The 24,503-nt window shown below is 38.2% G+C and overlaps 1 long non-coding RNA gene across 1 annotated transcript; it reads right to left on the bottom strand.

The window, feature by feature from the left end:
* On the bottom strand, positions 492-24,503 carry LOC110405361. The gene is made up of 3 exons (XR_002442834.1): positions 24,395-24,503; positions 853-925; positions 492-621 (listed from the first exon to the last, which is right to left on the bottom strand). It is a non-coding gene; the product is annotated as an uncharacterized LOC110405361 (long non-coding RNA).

Here is a 24,503-nt window from a genome sequence, read left to right as displayed (position 1 = left end):
TCTGCTCTCTATTCTGAGTGCTAAGAGCTGGCGTTCTGCCTGGCAACTCCCCAAAATACTCTCACCATCTCCCACGTAACTTCAGCCACACACATTCCTTCAAGCCCATGACCTTCTCTGTCCTTCCCCATGCAGTGCAGTTCCCTTGCTGATCTGATCCTATTTATTTAGACACAAATATCCCCACCACATGTCTTCTTGGAATGCACTGAGAAGGTCAGAAAAGTCCAGATGGGAAACCATATGAGAAGAACATGGACGTTACAGCACTCAGAGGAGAATGGCACTCTTTTGGGAAAGACATCTGGGGTTAGGGGGAGGGGAAACAAGAGAGTGAATTCACTGATACATACTTACACTGTTGAAATCAACGTGAAATGACATATTCTTTCATTAGTATTGTCTTCCCAAGAATTGGGAATATTTGCAAAAGGTCAGCTTATTCACTTTTTTTTTTTTTTTTAAATTGGGTAGATGAGAAGTTGAGATCAGAAAAAAAAGAACATTATTTGTTTATATTGTTCATAGGCAGTACTGTCAGGTTATCCAAAAAAACATTTTTTTGGGATTGAATATGTGATTAATTTGACTAAACACAGGTAAACTTTCTTCCATGCATATCTGGGAAAAAAGAGAAATCAGGTATGGAATCAGTGTGTTGCTCCATGTATCTGTGCAGCAGCAAGTTATGTCTCCCTAATCTTTTTAGCTCCAACTGGAACAAAAAAATGTTCACTGCATACATTTTCATGCATATCATTTTTCTAAATAAAATAGTCAAACCTCAGAGGCATCTAGCACTCAAAGATATCAGGAGGACCTTTTTAGTAATCGTGATAATCAACAGCTTACCCACTCCAAAAATGTGCAGCTGATAAAATACTGAAAGTACACCCAATTGCAGTTAATTATGTCAAATCACCACCTGAGAATGGAAAAAGTGAGAGTGAAAATTATTTATGAAAGGCAAAAGGGATTGAGGAAGTCTATGGTTTGTTATTCTCAATAGACGATAAAAAAATAAACATTTAATGTATGGTTTTGGGTTTAAGGTAATGCATATCAGAATTAGTAAAAACTCACAGCCACTGAAACCGAGAAATCTTAAAAGAAACCTATAGCATGGTTCAGGACGTCTACAAACTCGGTTAGCCTTTGCATTTTGCTATTAAAACAGTTTCACATGAGAAGTGTACTGAGAAATTACCTTACAACATTACACAGAAGCTTTCTGACAAAGGACTTACTGACTGAAAAATCACATGGAACAAGGTTTTATCCTACACATCATCAACATTTTGCATTGTCGTACACTGTACCAGAAAATGTACTTACCTCACTGGAGTTAAGAACAAGAGACTTGTTTGAAAGAATCAAGAATCTTTTTTCTTCTTCTCACTATTATGTTTAACACTGAACAAAATACATAGGAAAGATTGCATCTTACCACAACCAATTAAACACACATTTCTCTGCAGGAGCAAAAATCTGGAAACAATTAAGCAATTCTGTAAGATGTGGAATTATGTAGTTATGTCAGGAAATCGCCATACAGTTCAACAACTTCTGAACTATGACAACTTCAATGTCTTCTCCAGGTGTATAATTTTGAAAGCTTTTGAAATCTTATTCTCAGTATTCTTTATTCTCAAATATTAGTTTGTTCACAGATACATTACAGAGAGAGAACTGCACGAAAAAAAACACTAAAATGAAGGTGAAGCTCTACTTTTCTTTGTTTAAGTCTGATGTTTTAGACAGCTAACCTATACCACCAAAGAAACCTGGAAAAAGACTACTTGGGAGGAAAAGCTTAACTGAAATGGAGAAAACGAGTTTAAAAAAAAAATCATGATCTTAAACTTCAGATTCATTTTCAGAGTAGCTAATTCTCCCATTATTCATCATAATAGTCTCTGCTTTCTGTTAACCATTTCCAGCCTTCAATACTTTCACTGCTTTATCAACCATGAAAAAAACAAGAACACAGATGAAGTTCAGCAGTGATTTGTCAGCATTTCTGCTTCCACTGATAAACACTTTTCATTATGAAGTCCCTTTATCGACAGACTACTGATAATCTTGACTTGATTATTGTTTCAAATGCATGCATACATTAAGCACCAACACTTCAAACTGGCCAGCTCAGTGGAACAGCTAAAATATAAGCAATAGAGCAAAAGGGTTAACAGAATAAGTGGATTTTGGTAGAGTTCATTCTTTTTTTTTTTTTTTTCCCTTTTTCCACTGTTCCTGCTCCCCGGGGCTGAAATGATAACCAAAAAATCAGAAGAAATGAAGCAGAGTTCTACTGTGCTTTGGAGAAACCAAAACATGAAAGGTGGGAAAGGAGGAAAGGGCTGAAACCAGCTAGCACTTATACCCTGTGAGAGTTGTGGGCAAGCTAAAGTACAAGTCGTCTCCTACTAAGCCTACATAGAACTACCTGTACCAACCATCTTATTACTTATAATTAGATAATAGCATATAGGCCTGTCTGCGTAATTCAAGAAGATAAATCAAATATGTATATCACGTATTTCTAATTATTTCAGGAATAGTACCCAGCTGAACTAGCTTTGACTCAGGTACAGAAGGCAAACATTGCCTTGCATCTTATTGTTGCTTTTATAATATCATGAATTTTCCATTTTCCAGAGCTATTGGTTGTGACACTGGCAGCTTACAAGGATATCTATGAATAGTAACCCCATTGGCTATACAGTCTCATCTAATATGATAATATCCTTGAATACAAAAAAAAAAAAAAAAGAAATGCCAAAGGGTCTTCATATTAGACAACATAATTGGAATACATTATGATTACTCATTCTGCCTAGCTGTGAACTATTACAGATAGTTATATTCTCTTCTCTGTTATGTTTTGATCTTCTAAATACTTCTTTTGGTGACCTAACTACTCCAGGATAACTTTAGTAAGACTAGAAGCATTTTACTACTGCCTAAAATAAATTTGATCATAAACAATATTCCTCAAGTTAAGAGGTGTAGCCAGGGAATGAAATTGATGGGTTGATTTAAGATACTACTAACAACAGGATTGGTCTGGCAACTGCCTATTTCTTTGAACTCATTTTATTTCAAGAACAATTTATATGATAATCAGATCTGGTGCATTTTTTTTCCCCATTAAAAGTATATGAGCCTTACGTGCCAAAAAAAGAAGTCATCTGTTAATAAATGGGAGAGTTAGCATTTGAATCAGAAGAAACTCTGGAATACAAATAAATTATTGAATTTCTTAGAGAACTTCATTCCCATTATAAAGTTTAAAAAACAGAAAAAGAAAATTTACAAGTTCAAAAGCTATCAATAAACATAACCTGTGCCCTTCTCTATATTACAGACTTTGTTTTAAAAGCTTTGACCAGGTTTCGTCAAAGTCACAACTTAGACACTGATACTTCTATATGCATCTTGTAGTTATGGCTGTAGAAAGCAATGCACCTGCATTTTCTGATGCTTATTTTAACAGCAATGAGTGCTCTGTATGCGAGCTGTTACCTGCTATATATCTGTTGTTGCTTGTAAAAGTTCATGAGCATGTATCTGAGTTTACTGCTGCTGTTTCATACCAAACAGCGATGCTGAAACTCCACAGACTTCAGACATGTTAAAAACAAATTAAACTTCTCCAAGTTTGCTCAGACTCTCATTTAACACAACGGCTGGATGTGTACTTAATGTTAAGCACCTGCTCAAACCCACATGTTCACTGTAGCACTCCGAGCACATATTCAAAGCCACACAGATACACGCATGTGGCTCTCACAAATATGAATAGAGCTTTCCTCTGTACTGGCACGATTTCTTTACTGTCTGAATTGCCAACAATTCCATAGGTCAGGATCACGTCAGGGGTCTGGAAACACTGCAGTACAATGGTTTTTCATTCGTTTTCACTTCTTACAGCAGCAGATGCAGCTTTGTTATGGATTTCTGAATGGAAGTCTGTGAAAAGCTATGTGCTTACAAACACCTCGTTAACCCTTACCCTGTACAACACACACCTTGCATTTGAGATCACCTACTTTTCCACTGTTTCTTCCCAAGCTTTACCAAAGCTTCTAAAGCCTTCTTCACTTGCTTTATTTGTATTTTTAAGTGGTTGATTGTTTCTGCTCATGTTTTCTTCTTTTCCATTGTTTCCTTTCTCCTCAGGGTACGGGTTAAGGGTGAGTTGCCAGATGGCCACTCTTACATTTGAGCATATATTAATTTAGCCTTGAACACTTCCCATTTCCCTTCTGAATTCTTTCCCTCTGCTGTCTTTGCTAATCAGATTTTATGCAACACTTCCCGCATGGTTCCAAAATATGTTTGGTTACAACCCCCATGGACATTTTTCCCCCGATACCTTCTCATTCTGGATCCCACTCTAATTGCATTTAAAAGTCAAAATATATGTCTTACACTCACAGTGATGTCCCTTCTCAACATTTTCACTGGTGTCTCCTGAATTACTTATATCTCAGTTAAATTTATTCCCTCCAGAAATATCATATTACAAGACAAATCCTGAAGCATTTAGTCAAGAAAAGTTTTTTCTTGAGCGTAGAATATATAGAAACTGAGAATCAACTGAGGATAACATCTATCCTCAGTATCAAAAGTTATTTATTTTGTGTCCAGGTACAGTTATCTATTCTATTAGTGTATTTTCTATTCAGACCTTCCCAATTTTTTGCAACATTCTGTTCATCTTTTTGTTATTCTCTTCACTGTATGGTAAATCAGCATAATTTCAAGGAAACAGGATTTTATTCTAATTACATGGTCTAAAACTTTTACATCTGTTAGTGTAGAAATCTCCCCATACTCTAGAAAATGAAGTAATTACCTATGGGAAAAGAACTTCACGATATATGAAATTGCATACAGTTACGTGATTACTGCAATGAGAATTCATAATTATAATGCGATTTTCTCATATTTGTATTTCCTTATAAGCATTCCTATGGATGAGAGCATAGATAAGATTGTGCTTTAAAGGAAATATTTCTACTTTTACGATAGTAAATTACTGTATAAGTATTTTCACTATCTGATTCTAGAGTGTAATCTGTAAATAAGTGGCCATTTCAAAGTAGAAAAATAGATTTCAGCATTATAATGTATTTTAAATAAATTTTTAAATGTATTTTGAAGAAATGACCATTCTCTTTCCACTAAGCTTTCAGCTCTGGTTCAGATTTTGAGCACAAAAATGTTCTTTGACTTTTCAGCCCCCAGAAACATGCACTGTTTCTAGCCCTTCTATTACACTGTATTCTTGATGTGCCTTAGGAGGCAAATACAAGTTCTACCAATGTAAGTGCGAACTCTCCAGTGTGCTATGCTTATCCTGTAGCAATGAAGCAATCAGAGGATAGAGGCATGATATCAAAGCTGTTTTTCTTTACCCCTACTTTTCATCAGGGGTAATTTAGAGTAGCTCAGTGCTGTAGGTTAACTCAGGGTAGCTCTAAAGTCCCACAGGGACTGTCACCAAGGCTGAAAAGCAAGACGTCACAAGTTCTCCCTGTGTCCAGTGTGGTTTTGATGAGCCTCATGTGCAGAGACAATCTCCTGAGAGCATGGAGACTGCTATTGTTCACAATTTCTCTGTTCCTAAGGGGAGATAAGATAACACTTTGGGATAGCTTTTTGATTCTTTCAAGTACTTTGAGAGAACAAGAAACACAACCAAGATTAACTAGTTTTTTTCTAAAAGAAATTTTCCATCTAAACTTTTGTGTTCTGGAAACCATACACAGTATATGACAGACGATGGTCTACGTAATTCAGTTTTACTTGAATTTGAAGGAGCCCTAGGTAATAACCCAAGCTACCAAATGGAAAAGCTTAGCCTTTCAAATCACAATTTCCATTACGTTTTCCCTTTAATACTTGCAAACAAAGCTGTCACCAACACAGTCTGAGCCCTCTAAGATAGTACACTTCAGTACAAATGTTGTCAACTTCTGCAGTTAGCAGCTGTAAAGCATCCCTCTACAAGTCCTAGCCCTGAAAGACATTTCAAAATACATTTCTGAATCTAAGTTTGTTTTGGCCTTTCTTCTCTGGAGCATTACTGTCAATAGTGTTATAACCAGACCAAGCTTGCCTAAAGCACATCTGCTTATGGATACTTGTGTGATGCCAGTACTCTCAGAGTTATCAGCTAATGGAAGGTATCTCAAGATGAGCTTTCCAGTAGTACTTCAAAAAGTTTAATCTTAATAAAATAGATCTCTCAAAAACAAGAAACTCATTAGAAAGTGTTTTTCAGGACTGTCAGTAACTAGTCAAAAGCAGTAACATTTGGAAACAGTATGATGAGATCAGCGGTATTTGAGATAGAGAGATCACGTAATGGAGTCTTTTGGCTTTAAGACAATGCCAGTGAGAAAGGATCAGCTCACACACACATCAGTCTCTCTATCTGAAAAACATAAATCCAAGAATACCTAACAATTTCACATGGGAGACAAGAGTCCCTGTTTGCTCTCTCTAGAGGCAAAAAGATTAAGATTTTGGATAGATAGATTGTAGTGCTGGACCTGATTTGATTAGATAGATTTGATCAGAAAGATTTAGTAAGTGCACCAAATTTAGCCTGGAAAAATGCCATGCTTTTTCCAAAGACTCTCACATATTATATCTACTCATTTATAGAACAAAAGAGAGAACTAGCAAAGATGCCACCTCAGTTAACAAAACCACTAGCAAATTCCTTGTCAACAGTATGTTGAATGAAGTCGAGATGCTCAAGGCACTGTATTTATTCAGTTTGCTCCTTCTGTTTTTGTACTTTCATCCCAAGCACTTTCATCTCAAATAATTTTTCTGACCTTAAAAATATCCACAAAAGAAAAGCTATTCCGTATAAAATCCTACTATGTTTCCTTCTCAACACAGAAGAAAACATAAGAAAATATGAAACAACACAGCTCTTCTGGTGAGACTGATAATGTCCCTTCATGCTGGCTTTGTCAGGTTCACAAAGATTCTCCAGGTATCTTCACTACAAAGAAAGCAGCTCACTTTGTCACCAACACTACTAGTTTGCTCATGCATTAGTGCTTAAAAGGAATTAACAGTCTATGTGAAAGTGAAGACAGAAGCTGAAGCAAACCTCAGGACAAACTCAGCAAATGCAACATTTTACACAACTTGAGAAGATTCAGATTAATCTGTGTCATTAAGGAGTGAACAAAGAGTGTGTTCCTTCTCAAAAACCTACACTCGAGAATATCAAGGTTGAAATGTGCTTAGACTGACAAAGGCTGAAGATTCTGAAATACTTTAGTAAAGACTGTCCGTGTCATGACAGGTAGATTGTGCGCTTCACACGTGTCTAACAAAGTTCTTATATTCAGTGATAATAAAAAATAAACAAAAAAAAGCAACCTGAGACGCACTTTACATTGATATATTTCTGGATATATTTCCTAATTAAGAAAAGACTGTTTTTAGTCTAAGGATAAGTTTATTTGAACAGTAGGATAATCTCATATTAATCTTGAAAACACCCTCATAAGGAAGGTATTACACAAACATTAATCTGAAGACTAAATTAAATGGTTATCAGTATTAGATACGTGATACCTGGCTTCCAACACTGCATTCTATTACATGCTGCAAGAGAAGTACTATTAAAGATAAATTCACATCAGATCTCTTTCTGAAGGCCAGCAATCAATTACTTGTCTTTCTTAAAGATCTAATTCTAACTTAGCTCCTGCCTTTGCTTGCAGTCGTGAACAAGAGGAACTCAAGAAAGGAATAGAGCTAGTCTTCTTCCTTTGCCTCATCTTTTGTACTCTAATCCAATGCTTCAATTATATGAGCTCTTTCTTATCACTGTCAATTCCATCCCCGCTGAAATGAAGAGAGCTCAGAAATAGGTGTTTAAAGCTCACAATGAGTTTTAGTATTTGAATTAAGATGATGTGATTAAGGGTGCGTCTTCTTTCTCCTACCTACTGCAAATCAGGGCTGCGCCCAACAATGCCATGCCCTGCAGTACTGATATTAACATCTCTATTTCTCACTCATCATCCATAGTTTTATCACAGATTCACAATAGGCAATGTGCAGAACAAACCTGAATTACATATACCACAGGATGCTCTCAGAGATAAAAACCGTCAGATTCAGCACAAGAAGATGGTTACGATAACACAGTAGTTCAGAAGCTGTACTGCACACATCTACTCAGGCATGCTAGGTGTAAAATTTTACACCTCTGAAATGTCATAATCATCTGCAATAAGCCACATATTTGTATCACTAAGGTTCTTGCTTATGAGTAAAGCAAAGACAGGACAGCTATTTAGCATCTACTTATCAACCTGGGGAAAAATGGGTTAAATCCCCTGCAAATTCCTTCATCTCAGCTCAATGGGGAACAACATAATCAAACTAATATTGCTACGCTAGGGCGCACATTGCAATAAATAAGTGTGTATGCCAACTGACTTCATACAAAGTTTCTATTCCATTGCATTTACTACCCTGAAGTATTTTCTTTTTTTTTTCACATGCCTAGAAAAGATATTTCTTGTTTTTTATTATTCTGGAAAATAAGCTTGGTGAATGACCACCTCAAAGTATCCGAAATCAACTATGTTTGGAAGCCAGTAGAATTTGAGCAACCTTGAAACTGCACATTTTGTTTCATGGTAAAAACAAATTGCCAACACTGTCACCCTTGAGAGTCAGGGAAAATAGGTCTTTCATTTCACCACATCAAGTGCATTTGTAAGTCAGATATAGTTATACTTGGCATGCTCCTATTTTATAAGGAAGGATACAAGAAAATTAGATTTACAAACAATAGAGATAGATTATTCACATTATGTCATCACAAGAAGATATCAGAATCCAAATACTTTTCAAATAGTGCCAAAGGATTTGAAAGTCTCTCTGTTCTTCCACATTCCAGATTTTCTATCATATCTTTTGTGAACCTAACTGGTATGATAAACACATCATGTTTATACTGTCATTTTTAATCTATGTAGTAATCAACTCTGACATTTAAGAATCCTGCATGAGATGATTGAGCTTTCAGAAACTTTGTCTCAATGGTTGATTGGTGAAAAATATGAAGATATTGTGGGCAAAAGATGATTGACTATCATATTTTAAAATATATATATTTTAGAAAAAAATGCTTCCATGTGCTGAGTATAAAGCAAAATAAAATATCATTCACTGAGCCCAGATCAGTAATTCATTCCAGAACACGTGTGATTTTTTAATATCTCTACTTTATAGAGTCTTCCCTGCCCTTGATTGAGGCTATGAGAACATGTTCTTCTTTTTTTTTTTTTAAGCTATACATATATTTAGTGGGGAAAAAGGTGATCATTGTGAAACTATGGTGCAATGAAGGTTTTGTGTCCACTATCTTCCTTTCTTATGCCATTGGTCTTTGACTTAGAGATCAGATACACTATTCATTCTTCAAACCATGCCAGAACTACACAAAGAGGTTAAACCACTGGTGCGTATTGCAAAATGGGCAGAGAAAAAAAAGAAAGATGAGAAGATTCCTTTTACTCAGCAATGGGTCAGGTAAATGATAGTCTTCATACATCAGAATTTTACACTGGAAAATGAATATGGTGCTTTTTTAATATTTATTTTTAATTACAGTCATTGCTTTGACCAGTTATGGTCCTCTAAGCTGCTTTGTTTATATACGAACCTTTTTACCAGACACCAGGTTTCAATTTTCTCTCCAAATTAAAGCGATAAACCCAAAGTGTGAAAATTATGGGGTCACACACCTTCGTCACACTGCTCTGCCCATACCTCAGGATATTAGTCTGGGAACAATCTTTTGCTACGTATTCTTCACAGAATACATCAGATCATATTTTAAGCAGGTTTTGACTCTTTCCCGTTTACTTACAAGTGAATGCTCTCCTGATCATACAGTTCCTATTCCTTGTGGAAAACAACCAGCAATAGGAATTCTCCTTTCTTCACGGGCCTGACCCTACAGCTGAGTGCATTACTGCACAGTTCATTCTTACTAATGCGTATCATGTGAATATCTGTTAGAGTTTGTATACTGTTCAAGACAAGCAAGCAAGACAAGTTATGAACAATGAGGTTTAACAAAGATTCAGCTCTATTACTACAGCTCCTGCAGGAATTATCCAGCAATCATTCACTCACAGCAGACCACCTAAGGTGTCTTTAAAACCTCAGAGAAAGGAGCCACCATTGATTGCTCAAAAAATTAGCTTGACCTTGACCTTTTCAGAGCTTCTTTCCTTTTGAGAACCTTGTTGCTGGAGCAAATCTCCATCTCCTTTCTCTGCCCTTTAGGGGTGGGATTTATTTTACCTATCTTTAGGAGCCTACAGACCAGAGGATGTAATGACAGTCTTATCTGGACATCCACTCTCTCTTTGCAGTAAAAGACGAGAAACAAGCAGTCCTGGAATCTACTTTGCTTAGATTACTTAAATTTGCTCTCAGTGTACCTATTCTCCCGAGTAGAAATTATTCTAGACTGTGAGTTCAGGTATATTTATAGACACTTGAGTTTGAAAGGACATATCCCACTTTTAGAGACCCAACCCACCATTTATAGATTATCTAAAGCCATAATAGTTGATGCTCAGAGTGAACATTTGCCGCAAGATGTTCTTAAATCTGAAGAGTTAGCAGTTGCCTGATATTAGTCTGAAACAAATTCATTCGCCACATATAGACAGGCTCATCACCTTCCATAACTTCAGAATCCAATATTGACATTATTTCCACATTTCTTTTAACACATGCACAAGATAATTCACACTCCACCCTCCATATTACCTTCTTGATCCAAATTAAGCCTGACAATTACTTTTTGCCTTTGCTTTTATTCAAGAACTTCAGCAAAAGTCCTCCAGTCTCACTCAGTCTTTCTCTGGCTCACACTGGAATTTAAACTTCAAACTGCTTTCAGTCTTTCTTGTTAATATCAAAAGTCAGTAACCCATCATTTTTAGGGTACATTTTTAAGATCCTATTTTAAGCTAGGCCAGAAACACTGCTGCTTCTGTTCTAGGAAAGCGAGATCCATTTAGCTGTATGAGCAGGAAACCTTGTTATTCTAACTCTTTTTTCATCCCAATCAGTGACAAGTCAGTATTTTGTGAAGCCACTGCCCAGTGAAATCTCAGCTGAACAAAATTATTTCCTGAAAAAATTATCTAAATCTAATTATTGTAGATTCTGCACTTTTAGTTAGCAGTAAATTGTTCACGTTGCTTAATAAATAATACACAGTGGCTGCTGTTTTATCTAATATTACACTCTCACAGCAGTGACTGGAAGAAAGAGTATTAAATGGAAATCCTCCTTCCAGTGATCACTTAAACAAACAGGCAGGTCATATTTTCACAATCTTGACAAAGCTTGTTTTTTTTTTTTTTTACTGGAATAAATAGTTTTGCAACAAAGTCCCTGAGCATCAGTAAACTTGCCACTCTCGATGATATGTGAAAAATCATGGCAGTCAAGCAAAGCCCGTAGTGACTGGAAAAAAGGCAGTGTTGCACCCATTTTTAAGAAGGGTAGAAGGACGACCCAGGGAAAGATCTATGCCAGGGAACATCACAGAATGGATCCTCCTAGAAGCTATGCTACCACACAAGGAAGATCTGAAGGTGATACGAGACTTCCAGCGTGGCTTCACCAAGGACAAGTCCTGCCTCACCAACCTAGTGGCTTTCTGTGACGGTATAACTGCATCAGTGGAGAAGGGAAGAGCTGATGAAATCTGATTGGACTTCAGTAAGGCCTGGGACATGGTTCCTTCCAACTCAAACAATTCCATGATTCCACTCTGTTTAGCTGGCAGAAACAACAAAAGAATACTTTTTCTTTTAAAAAGTAGTATCACACGATTGTTTTGGCATACCAAAACATAAACCATACCAAAATAAATGAAGTTCACTGGGGAGAGGGTTTTTGGCAGTGCTGACAAAATCCTTGTTGCAGCCAGTTTGAGTCTGCTAGCATAAGGGTAGCAGCAAAGACAGTTCCTTTCCTTTAAGCAGAAATCCTAAAAAAACCTGCATCCCCTCTAGTAACATGTATGCCTACTTCATCTTGTAACCCAGCAAGGGAAGTCCAAAACTACTGCAGACTTGCTACTTCCTGAGGCCAAAATCAACGTACCTGCTGTGGCAGATATAGAACCCGCTCTTCAATGGCAGTAGGTAAAAAGGAGAGTCCCTGGAGCTGTCCCTGTTTAGGTAGATTATTCAAGGGATTCAGTTTCCAGAAATGGCAACTTGGTAATTTTTTTTTTTTCACTGAATTTGTTTGCTAAAATGACCAGAAAGAAAATACAGGACTGGAGTATTTCTGGGAGATGGAAGGGAAGGATACAGCTGCAGCTCCTTGTAAGCATAATGGGAAAACAAATTCCATGGAAAATGAGTGGATAATTAAGTGTTGCCCAAGAAAAAGAAAACTTCCCTCACAAAGCTTGTTTTGTTTTGAACTTAAGTGCTGCTGGTGAATTTCTGTCTTTGCAAAATTATTGGAAGAGATGAAAGTGGTTAGGAGAATCTGCAAAAGAACTGTGTGTACAGGGCCAAGTAAATACTCCAAATGAATTTGTGTTTTTTATCTTGAAACGTGGATCTTTTGGGGAAGGTGAAATAATTATGTTATAAAAAAGAAAGCAGCATGCCTATTAAAAGAGGGATTAAGAATGTTACATGTGAATTGATGGATTTCTGTTCCTTAAGGGAAAAAAATTAAGTGCTTTAAGGGAAAAAATAAACCCTGCATTTTCCTAATCATGTTCAAAATGACAAATACATTGATCATAGAGGGAAAAAAGAGTTCCTATATGCCAATTGCAGTATCTACACAGAGAGATGAGGCAAAAATCTGCAGGAGGCTTATTAATGGTGCTTGAAAGCAAAAGGAAAAAAAATCACTTTTAAAATATCCTTTTGAAAACACACAGAGATTGGAAAGAATATGAAGTTCAGATTCCTCTTAAGCTGTGATTACAGCAACAGGAGGATTTTTTGAGGACATGCAATCCTGTGGTTTACTCTGGAGTTGGAAGTGAATGAGTCAGGCAGAGTTATAGTGAGGAAAGAAAGGAACTGGCTTCAGGTATGAAAACCTCAAGGTAGCTCAGGGCAAAAAAACTCGTATAAATAGTTCAGCACTATTTATGCTATGGATAAAAAGAAAATGAATTTCTTGGCTGAACAAGGAAATGAGTCACAATACATAAAGTTCAGAGACTACTCACAATAATTATGCAATTAATGAAAAAAATCATACTAGCATTCCTATTTTCATTTTAGGTTACATATTTTGCATTCAAAAAATCAGAGACTGGTTGAGACTGGATAGGGACCACTGGAGGCCATCTGCTCCAACCCACTGCTCAAGCAGGGCCACCAAGAGCCAGCTATCCAGGACAGTGTCCAGAATTCTTCTCAAGATATCCAAAGATAGTGACTCCAGAACCCTACTGGGCAACCTGTGCCACCTGTGCTCAGTCACCACCATGATTTTAAAAAGTATTTCCTCACCCACTGTCAGTCAATTGCGGATGCAAGTTTGGCATTGGATATGCTTTTAGTTCTAAGGTATGAACCTTATCCTTTAGTCAAAAAGCATTTTTCTTGCCAAATTTAGCCTTCAAACTCACAAACCTCATCAACAAAGGCCATACAAGCCTTTAAAATTGGGCAGTGGGTAGGACTTAATGATTTTAATTGCCTTTTAACCTTCGCCAAGCTACTGTTCTCGAAAACGCTGGCACAGGTTTTTAATCTCCCTTTACAGTATTATATGTCAGTGGGTTGTTTGTTGGTTGTTTTTCGTTGTTGTTGTTTATTATTATTTATTTTGAAGACATAATTTTTCTGCTTTTATCATTATTTAATTTCTTCTTGTTTACACAGTGGAAGACAACAACAGCACTGCAGTGGCACAGCATTAACTCCAGGCACCAGTGTACAGTACATTGGTGGTGGGCACATCACAGCAGGGCTGGTGCCATGGGATGGCAACAGAATGGACTCCTGGCACTGCTGATGGTGGAAGAGCAACCAGACCTCTCATTGTTCCATTGAAATGAGCTTTCTTATGAGACAAACGCAGCACACCGTGGAGTTGCGTGTGAGGACTTGTGCTTTAACCGCTAAGAACACTGCACAGCAGCCAGGTGACCTACATTCACAGCTGAAGACATAAAGCTGACACAACAGGGAATTGCATCTAACACACAAACACAAGAGGAGGGCTGGGCAGATGGGCTGCGCCTTTTAGAAGAATAACCTGAGCAAGAGCAGCTGCATGGGGAAAGATTTTCCTGCTGCCATATTTAAGAAGCCAACGAGATCAATACTGAATTTCCAAGGATTATCTATGATTGACAGTACCTGCTGCGTAGAGTGAGGATAGACAAGTCTGTAACCATTTCTAGTGTGATGCCTGCTCCTCAGTCAGTGACTAACAAGGCTTTTCTTCTTCCCAAAGCTCATTCAAACAGTGCCTGTCCTCTGTTCTCCTGTCCCCTGCTCTCCTGTCCCAGCAAATGAATTGGCTCCCCCAAATCTAATCTGCTGTTCAGAGCGAATAGAGTTTTCCTTTATTTACAATTTTAAGGCACACCTACTCTCATAAATACTAGACTTGCCTGTTTGGAGTTTTGACATTTTACTGACAGCCATACAAGTTAGGTTATGCAGATGGAGCAGACACTGCCGTTTTTAGGTATAATTAGCATTTCATTTCCTTTCAGACAATTTCCCCATCATGTTCAGCACCATCAGGGCAATAGGAATGTTCAAAAGAACACTCCACTGCAGGCTTGTGCTATTAAAAAAAATAAAAATAAGAAGACGACCTTAATATCTGAACCAAAGGATTTTTTGTACTGTGATCTTTGATCAGTGAGTCAATACCAGGAAGCACATTTAAAGCTTTAGGAAGGGTTGAATTCTATATCTTCTCTTGTGTTATTTCATTTAATTTGTCTCATAGACTCAAAAAGAGACACTATTGAAACTTTTCTTGAAGAAGGGGTAGAAATGAGACCATTGATCTCCCTGAATTTTGCACAAACGACAGGGGTTGCATTCCCATCAAGCTGCATATGCACAGCAAACTCTATTCCAGTCCTGGTGAGCTTCTGAGGTGGGTGAGTGGGGAGAGGAGTCTCATTAGATCCATGTTCAGCTGAAAAGGCATTCTGCTGGTTTGCTATGGAAAGGAGTGAAGTCCAGCCCTGCTATGTCTCAGTTCCATCTCAAACACAGACAGACTATCACGCTTTCTTGTCGAGGGGCTATCTGGCCATTACAGTGCTTTCCCAATTACCGCTCCCTGAAAACATTACAAAAACGTCAAGCAGTTTGATTCCTGCTGAATCCTAGCCCCAAATTCAGGACCTCTCAGAAAAGCAAAAAAAGAAAAAAAAAAAAAAAGCCAACAATAGATGACACAGTAATTTCCAAAGCTGCTTCTTGACAGGATTTAACAACAGTTTGCCACCAGCGTCAGCCTCTGCTTTAATAGACCTGATGTGTCATTTATGCTATTCTTGCCTCCCACATGTTTTCTGCAAAACATGAGGAATATTCATTTTGCTGTTCGCTGCAGTGACAGCAGGAGAATGACCCAAACACTGTCTGGCATGTGTCAGTCTAGTCTTGGAGAGAAATATATGAGAAAAGCTGCCTCTAGATTTAAAGTCCATAATACTGGCGTGCAAAGCTTGCCAGAGGTGCATTGCTATGCAGAACTGCAGGGTCCTCATGGAGTCACAGTAACACAAAAAACAATGGTAATTCCTGTGCTAGAACAAAGCATTTAGAAAGTCGTTGTCCATCCTTGGCTACACTTTACAGAGCGACTTACTCCACAGAAAAGTTGAAGACAAACGTTCATGGCCTCTAAGCATCTTATTATTTCCTTTTAAATGCATAAAGTACTTCACAATAAAGATTTTCTGGCCGTGCTTTCATTAGAACGCAGTGGCAGCCATGCTCTTGTAGATGGAAATGTCCAATTTTGTTCTGTTTGGGTGTACACAGTAGGATTTACTTCATTAAGTTATCGTTAAGGCTGTGGTTTCTCTGCTAGGGACATGCCTGAAGCACATGTGGTCATCCTTGAGCAGATGAACAAAAAAATAGTAACAAAAGGACTTTCATCTTTAGTTGCCACCTTGAGATAAATAGCAGAATTGAATTAATATCAAAGGGAGCTTGACTGAGCCTAAAAGCAGCAGCAACAGAATGAGAAGTCTTGGGCAACTGCTCATATTTATTAAAAGTGTAAAAAAAGATTAATTTTCTGTGTAATGAAATCTAAACATAAGCATTCATTTCTACTATTGTAGTCCAATAAAAGTAGATTAAATGGCGTCAGAATTGAGGCTATGGAAACGAATCAAAGTGTAAGAGCAGATCATATTGTTTACAGAGAGGGGGAACCAGCAGCCATGTGTGAACAGACAGTGTGACAGTAACTGGAGAAACAGCAAACTTTGAAACTTTGCCTCATGTTCTGCCTAAAAAAAGCTTCCATTTTCTTCCTTAGTTTTTTTCTGAGTCTTAAACGATTAGGAATGATAATGTACAGCAGTGACAGCCAAAGGAAAAAAAATTAAAAATCTCTCACGATGGGAAAAAGTTTCCAACATTGACAAATCTCTCTCAGCTCTATACACAAATGGATTTTTAAGCCAGGCTGCTTCTTTGTGCTGAACAGCCAGATGAGTCACTGATAGACGGAGGAGTTTCTAGTGCAGCAGACATGAAAACTGTTCCCTATTATAAACCAATATAGGAAATTGCATAGAGAAAACCTATATTTAAAAACAGACACACAAAAGGGTTTAATGAAGCTGTTCCCACAGTCTCCCCTCAGCCTCCCCAGGCACGGCTTTCCTTACTCCCCCCAGCATTGCAGAGGGGCACTGAGACGCAGCCAGCAGCAGAAATCCACTTCTTAGGGCTCCACTCCCCAGCACTGAACCATGAGAGCATGTATATATTTAATAACTATATCTATTCTGGAGAGCAGTGCTCTTGTGCTGGGGGTCAGATCTTGGTTGCGCATTTCTAACAGTGATATTTCTACCTGTGAAACAGCTTTAGGGAAACAAGTTAGCAAGATGCATTGGAGGTGAATACTTTTCCCCCAGGATCTGCTGATCTGGGGACTTCTCAACACAGCTTCTTCTTAGGTGCACTCACTGAAGTGTGTGGATGGGAAGAGGGGCACCAATCTGAGAGCAAAAGTCTGAGCACTTTGGCCAAAGTGATGTACTTGGAAAACTAAGGACTTGAGTCCAGATTTCAGTGATCGAGGAGATCTTGTTCCAAGTATCTGCCTTCGCTGTTTGGCTCAGGAAAATGTCCTGCAAAGTGCTCACGAGGAGTTGCTGCCAATGGAAGAGCCAAGGCCTGATGGAAACCCTGGAACAGCGATAAGAGATGAGAGATGCTGATGGCTGCCCCTGCCAGCCCACTGCTGGGGCTCCAGGCAGGAAGACAGCAACAAGATCTCTTATAACCCAGATATTTAAAAATCTTAAGAATACACCGGTATTCTTGCTCTTATTTTCTGAAGGACAGGCCCCTTGTGCAGTCTACTGAAGTACTGCAAAGGACCTGGCTATGCTTCATTTTCTGTCCTCCTGCTGCAGTGCTCAGGAACCATGCACAGCAAAACACAGAAGGGATCCCATAAATTCTCTCTGGAAGTCTGAACTCAGAGACGTACTACAAGGGCAATGATTGTATTTTGATTAAATGAGGGCATCTTGATTATCCTTTTCAGGGAAACTAAGTTTTTGAAACACAGCAGCACTCGTTCAGCCCTTCCACAACTTCTAACACAGAAGACGTAGACTGTACTCGTTGTCACATGAAAGCAAAAGTAAGAGCTGAAACTGAGAATAGAGGCAAAGTAAATAATAAAATAAGAGATGCATACAATACTAAAACACGTTTTCCCTTAAATGGTTAATTCTCTCCCTTGCCATATTGGAAGCTAACTCTGAATCCAATAAAGCAAACCATCTCACAGTAAATTACTTGCAAGTGAAAGGGAATCCGATTCAAAGCATTTTTTTCTCCACAACACAAGTTAATAAATGATACAGCCACACAAAGTAATAAGGAGGAATATATTTCTAATTTATGCAACGTTACAAAAGCTATATCCATCAAGTTTCTCTGGGGAAATGGACTGTATTAATAGATTTCCTTTAAATATAGCCAAGAAGGAAATTAAAACTGGCTTGAAATAGAAATCAAAACCCTCACTATAACAGTGAAGAAGGATTGCTGAATGGCTGTGTCCAGACAAAACAAATAAAATGAAACGTCCTATGAACTATCTGTAAGACTGACATAACCAAACTGTTTCATAGATGCATGTGTTAAAAGGACAGCTCTATACAACAAATGTGACAGCACCACATCATTATGTCGTTCCTGATCTTAAGCATTTCTGAATGCTGAAGGTGTCACACACCTCTATTTCATTAAGGAATAATTACTGTAGTAGTACTGCAGAGTATTTTTGATGCTTTACAAACAGGACAAAGACACACCACTCAAACTCCAACCTGCCTCTATCAGAGGTAGGAACAAAAGCCTGACTTTACATACAGCCTTCATATCAGCAAAGTCTATCACAGCTAACTGAGCCAGTCCTTCACAAGGATACCAAAGCCTTCAGCTACTGAACATTTTGAAATGCAGAAAATTCTCTGCAAGAACCGCTTCACTGTACCGCTCTGCCCTTGTAGACCTCTCCACACATTAAGGTAGACACAGAAATTCTCCTTAAGGCAAAAGCAAAGAGTTCATTGCACAAAACAAAGCTGTGAAAAATGTGAAAAAGTGGCTATCAGATTTTCATCGTTTTGCGCACACTATGAGATCCTCACTGCAAAGGTCTGTGATTTTTTTATTTTGGTGGGGGTGGGCAGCGGGAAAGGTTGTTTTACATTAAAAGAAAGTGACATCATTAGAATGCATTCTAGACAATGCATTATATGTCTTAAGGTCTCTGAACAGATTTGCAAAATCTCCAGCATATGTAAAAGTGAAGAGAGAGAGGATTATGTAATTAGAAAAACAAGAGAGAACAGGAGAATGGAAGAAATACAGCAAAATAAACGTTATCCCTGTTTGCTTTTTATGTAAGTGTTTTTCTGTAATTTAAAAATAACAGAAATTAAACACAAATCTTAGGTTATGCTCCTAAAACAGTGACTAGAAATATATTTTCCTGATCGTCAAGCAAAGCAGCACTCCGTGCATTTAGCTAATGCGTTAGTAGGCAGAAATTAACCCAAGAACAGGAAAAATCATTATATTTTATTATTTTTCTTTCCTATCATAGCATAGAAGATTCTTCTGCATCCCAAAATCTATTCCTCTATCTGTTCAGTCTGTTTCTCTGCATGGCCTGGTGGCTGCTACACCCATACTTTCCCATGTTATACTGCCTTACGTCAGTATGACTCTAATGGTGCTTCCAGGCTCCATTAGCTCAAGGTTGAATGGCTAACACAGACCTAAACAGTAAGTACGTACTACTTCCATCTTTTGTGTGTCAAATTTAAAGAAGATGTCACCTTCCTTGCTGTCCTTCTTCCTGATGCTCCTGAAACTTGCTAGACTGCCTCACTTGAACAAGAAGTAACGGCTTTCAGTGGTGGCGGGGGAGGCCTGGGTTGGATATTAGGAAAAAATTTCTTGTCAGAAAGGGTAGTGAGGTATTGGAACAGGCTGCCCAGGGAAGTGATAAAGTCGCCATCCTTGGGTATTCAATAAAAGGGTAGATGTGGCACTAAGGGACATGGTTAATGGGGGTGGGTTGATGATCAGATGATCTTAGTGGTCTTTTTCAACCTCAGTGATTCTATGATTGCTTATCCTTAAAATCCCATTCTTTCCCTCCTCATGAGGGAGAACATCATTTATAACAAGTATTAAAACTAATACAATACGATGCCCCGTGCCTAGAGGTGTTCAAGGCCATAGATAGAGCCCTGGACAGCCTGACCTGCTGGTGGTTACCCTGCATGCAGCAGGGCTTGGGACAGGATGGACTTTAAGGTCCCTTCTAACCCAACAACTCTATGATTCTATGAACTGCTAGGGAAGTTTAAGAGAACTCTCAATGTGTTTGGGGAAAAAAATATATAATAATAATAAGCATGTTTTCTACGACTTCTCTGATCATCTTGCTACTCCATAGTTTCACAGAATATTGAAGATTCTCTATGTACTTATGAACTGAAACTCTTTATACCATCGTGCTCAATTACTCCTCTCAGTGGTTTCCTGAATCCCACTTCTACATCATGCCTACCATACTGATATTTCGAAAACAAGCTGTTAAGTGTAATTAAAAAAAAAAAGACCATATTTTGTCTTCACATTCATGCACATAGAATTTTAGCTCTAAAGCTTAGGGCTTTTTATAATCACCATAGATGTTACTCAGTGCAGATGGAACTTCTTACTCAAAATCAGTCCAGCACATTGTGATAGAACTGAACCCCTGCAAATTGTGTGGAGGAAAAAGCATTCAGTACAAACCCCACCATTTTATCTTGCGACTGCTGTCTCAGACACCTTTATCTGCACCCTCCAGAGAAGGCAGTTCCATTGCATCAGGGCTGGCTGCTGCCAGAGTGAAAATTTAGAAAGGAAGCAGTTCAAATTCAAACAACTTCCACAGATTGCATCTGGAATTACACCATCCAGGCCAAACAACTGGATTGTTCATTAAAATCATCTGATTGCCATGCACTTATCTTTGTGCTCACAACAAAAGGAAGAGAGAAAGAACAGCCGCTGTTTTAAGCCCTTTGTGCTATCATCCCTTTCTGTTACAGCCTGCCTATCGGACAGAGATTTCACCATGATTGGTTTCTTTGACATGTATTTCTATTGCTTTTCATCTGAAAGGAGAAGGTGGCTAAAAATTAAGCCAGTTCTTCATCAAATAGCCACCCCTGCTTGGAGAAAAGGTTATTCTTTCTTTGGATTACTTGATGCTGTGTTAACGATGCCTTTCCTCCCAGAGCCTTTGTGCATAAAAGGGAAGGAGAAAAATTTGGAAAATAAACCTTCTTTCTCGCATCCTTTCCATGACAGTAATTTAAAAGATAACTGTTTTGAAGATAAAGTTGATTTCTGATAACAAAAGACCCACTGTTTAAAATGGGAGTCTGCAGATGATTGACATGAAAAAATGGTCCTGCAAAGGGAATGTCCAGGTGGGCTGACAGAGACTGCAACTACAGAAAATAGAACAGCAGTTGTAAGTTGAAATGACTCCACTAAATTATTTCTGGGCTAGAACCATATTTTCTTTGCTTGTATTTTCGTTTTCTTTAAACTATCAGTGCACTTAGATACAGGAGAACGCAAGTCATTTCACATGAAAATACATCGTAAAAGAGGAAAGAAGAAAACTCCACCCAGCTTCTTGTTCCACCCATCCTCAATCTGCCCAGTGCCAGCTGTCCTAATTGTTGGAGTGTGAGCTATATCTACTCTGTAGTTTGGGTTTTCTTGTTTATTTTTCCTCTTATCTTTCTTCTATTACTGCTAACACGATCAAGTTTACCTGAAACTTCCCCTTCCTTCCCCTTCTCTACCCCCCCCAAAATGTTTAAACTTTCAAAATGAAGTGTAGGTGAAAATTAAGTGATGTATTAACCTCATGTTGTTTGGGTTTTTTTTTTTGCCAAGGGAAAGTGTCTTGCTCAGCTAATTAGCAGTCTCCACAGAGCAAAATGCCTAACAAATCTGGAACATCAGCACCAACGTCTGCATGGCAGATGTACAAAAAATGATGCACAACCAACTTTTTTGCCTTAAGAGAAAGAACATAATGCCAGTTGTTCTAGTATTGAGCAGCATCATTCTCCAGCTATCAATGTATTATCCAAAGAGCCAATAAGCGTTCCTGAATATCCCCACACTGCACCAAACACAAATATGCCATCAGTGACATTCTGCATGGTTCTGCAGCTGCACACTACAAATTTCTACTGGCAGTAGAAACCTGGAGGCGGTGCAACAGCATACTCATTTGGTACTCCACACAAAATGAAGGGCATGCTGTATGCTGCCTGGGGAGGTGTCAAACTGGTGTTTTGACTTTTGTATTGATTACATACAAGATACGTTTGTTGTGTGTGTCTTTTGGTTTTGTGTTCATCCGGGCTTCAAAACAGATTTCAGAAGGAGGCTTGCCTTGGAATACGTTCAATTTTAAAAGCAAAACCAGCTTGGGTTGTTCCATATATTATTACACTCCAGAATACAACCAGCTGATGGATTTGAGACCTCCATTGCCTGCACTTATGTAGCCTAGCAGTAACTGACATACAGGACGTGTTCAAGCTCTCACTAACTGCAAATGTGCAGAAATCTCTCTCTGTCAGTGCAGAACCTTCCAGTCTGCCTCAGTGACAGCAGCTGAAACCAACACTGGGGCAGGTTCCCAGGGCACTGCCTTCATTTATCAGCTTCCTCTTTCTCTGGAGCCAAGCGTAGCTGGCCGCTGCTCCACATAAACTTCTGTTTAAGTCCTGAGGACATCTGGAGATCACATCTGTTGCAGAAGATGTGTACAGCTGGGTGTCAGCAGCATATCAGGGCAAGGGACTCCCTAGAGATTTCAAATACACATTGAGAAGCAGAACAGAAAGGCCAATACTCGTGAGGGTCCATATGCCAGGGCCACAAGGGACAAGAAATCAGATGTTTCTCCTGGTCCTCTAGGGTCTTCCAGTTCTTCTCTCTCTCCCTCTTTCATTTCAAAGTATTGATACTGCTGGGCTGATAGGGGACAAACAACTTTGATTTCACTTTTTTCTCATCTTCATCTCGCTCTGATCATCCTTTCCTCCAGCTGCTTGCTGGCAAGAGTGCTACCCAAACTGGCACAGTGAGATGATGGTAGTATTTCTGAGCCAGCTGGTACCCTCTTCTGAAAACTTTGAGGAATACATTTACAAAGGTCATCCTGAGCCATGAACCCAGACATCAAGTAGTTCTGTCTATCTACTAATGGATACTGGGAAGGTCTGAAAAACTAAAGCTTCAAAGTAAATCTAAAGTGTAATTCCAAAAGATGTTTGCAAAATATAATAAGTAAAGATGAGAATTCTTAATTGATGACATCTTTTTCTTACAAAAAGAAAGTCATGGAACAAAAATCCAATCAAAGGAGGAAACAGATAAATCAGTACAGCAGGTGGAACAGTCACAGGAAGATTATAATCACAGCTGTTGTTCTTTTGTGTTACAAAGTCATCTTACAAACCCAAGAGCTTGAATATAAAAATTCAACCCAAGTTTTAGAAGTTACCTAAATTTTTTTTTGCTGAATTTATTTAAGCTGAAACCTTTACAACACACTCCTGATGGAGTTGGAGAAATCCTAGTCTCACTCTCAGCTTTGTGACTGTTTAAACTTTGCTGCAAACCATGATGAGCTTTGCTGTAGATGTCTCTGTATGGCTCAGAATGGGATAGATGCGAGGGAAAAAAGATGAGCTCCTGCAGCTCACAGACCAGGTTATTTATGGTGAGAGAATCTAGAAGCAGCCTTGATTATGAAGAACTGCGTCCAATTGAGTGCGTTTTTCTGCAATTACAATCAATTAAAAAAAGGGCTCCTGTGTCTTAGTAAAATGCTTTCCTTATTCAGTCACACTCTAAGCAGTAAAACCAGAAGTAAGAACGTTAACTATATATATAATAATTATGTATACATATGTTAAATATAAACTAAGAAATTGAAAAGAGGAAAAGAGCATTTTAATTCTTGCAAAATTCATGAGACTGTGGTGCTAGGTTGAGGCAGTTCTCAGTATTTCAGTATGTTATCTCCAGGAATATACAATAATAAGAATAGAAATTCACCTGACGAAATTTGTGAAGCAACAAAAATTTAAGGTAAGAATCTAGCTCATCTCATACAAAACACAGCATAGAAGAAGGATAACAATATACTCAAAATGCATAAGCTGGAATATTCCTCAGGAGAGGCAAGAAATTACCATTTCATTTTACCCAGTGTTGAACAAGAGTTAGAGTACTATTCTCAGTTAGTTTTAATTTCTTCTTTTTAATACATATTTGTGAATTATTTAGAATTAAAATGAAAAAGTTGAATGACTGTAGAAGTAGAAAACATGACCTACAATGAACAGTAGAAGTAATTGGAACCAACTAGCCCAGGCTAGAGGAGACTTGAAGGAAAGTAACAATATTGAGAAACCTGATTTAAAACTCCAAAGCTGAATATAACATGATAATAACACACATTTAGAAATAATTCTGTAATGTCTCACCTCTCCTTAGGTGGATAAGGGGCAGTTATTTGTCTTCCAATTGCGTGTATGGAAAAAAAATCACTGAAAGCAGCAGTTAGGCAGGACATGAAAAACGGCCGGGATCTCC

Source organism: Numida meleagris, chromosome 12 (genome assembly GCF_002078875.1).
Source record: "Numida meleagris isolate 19003 breed g44 Domestic line chromosome 12, NumMel1.0, whole genome shotgun sequence".
Lineage (NCBI taxonomy): Eukaryota > Metazoa > Chordata > Aves > Galliformes > Numididae > Numida > Numida meleagris.
The sequence above is the reverse complement of the archived record's forward strand: the minus strand, read 5'-3'. Positions and strand labels throughout refer to the sequence as shown.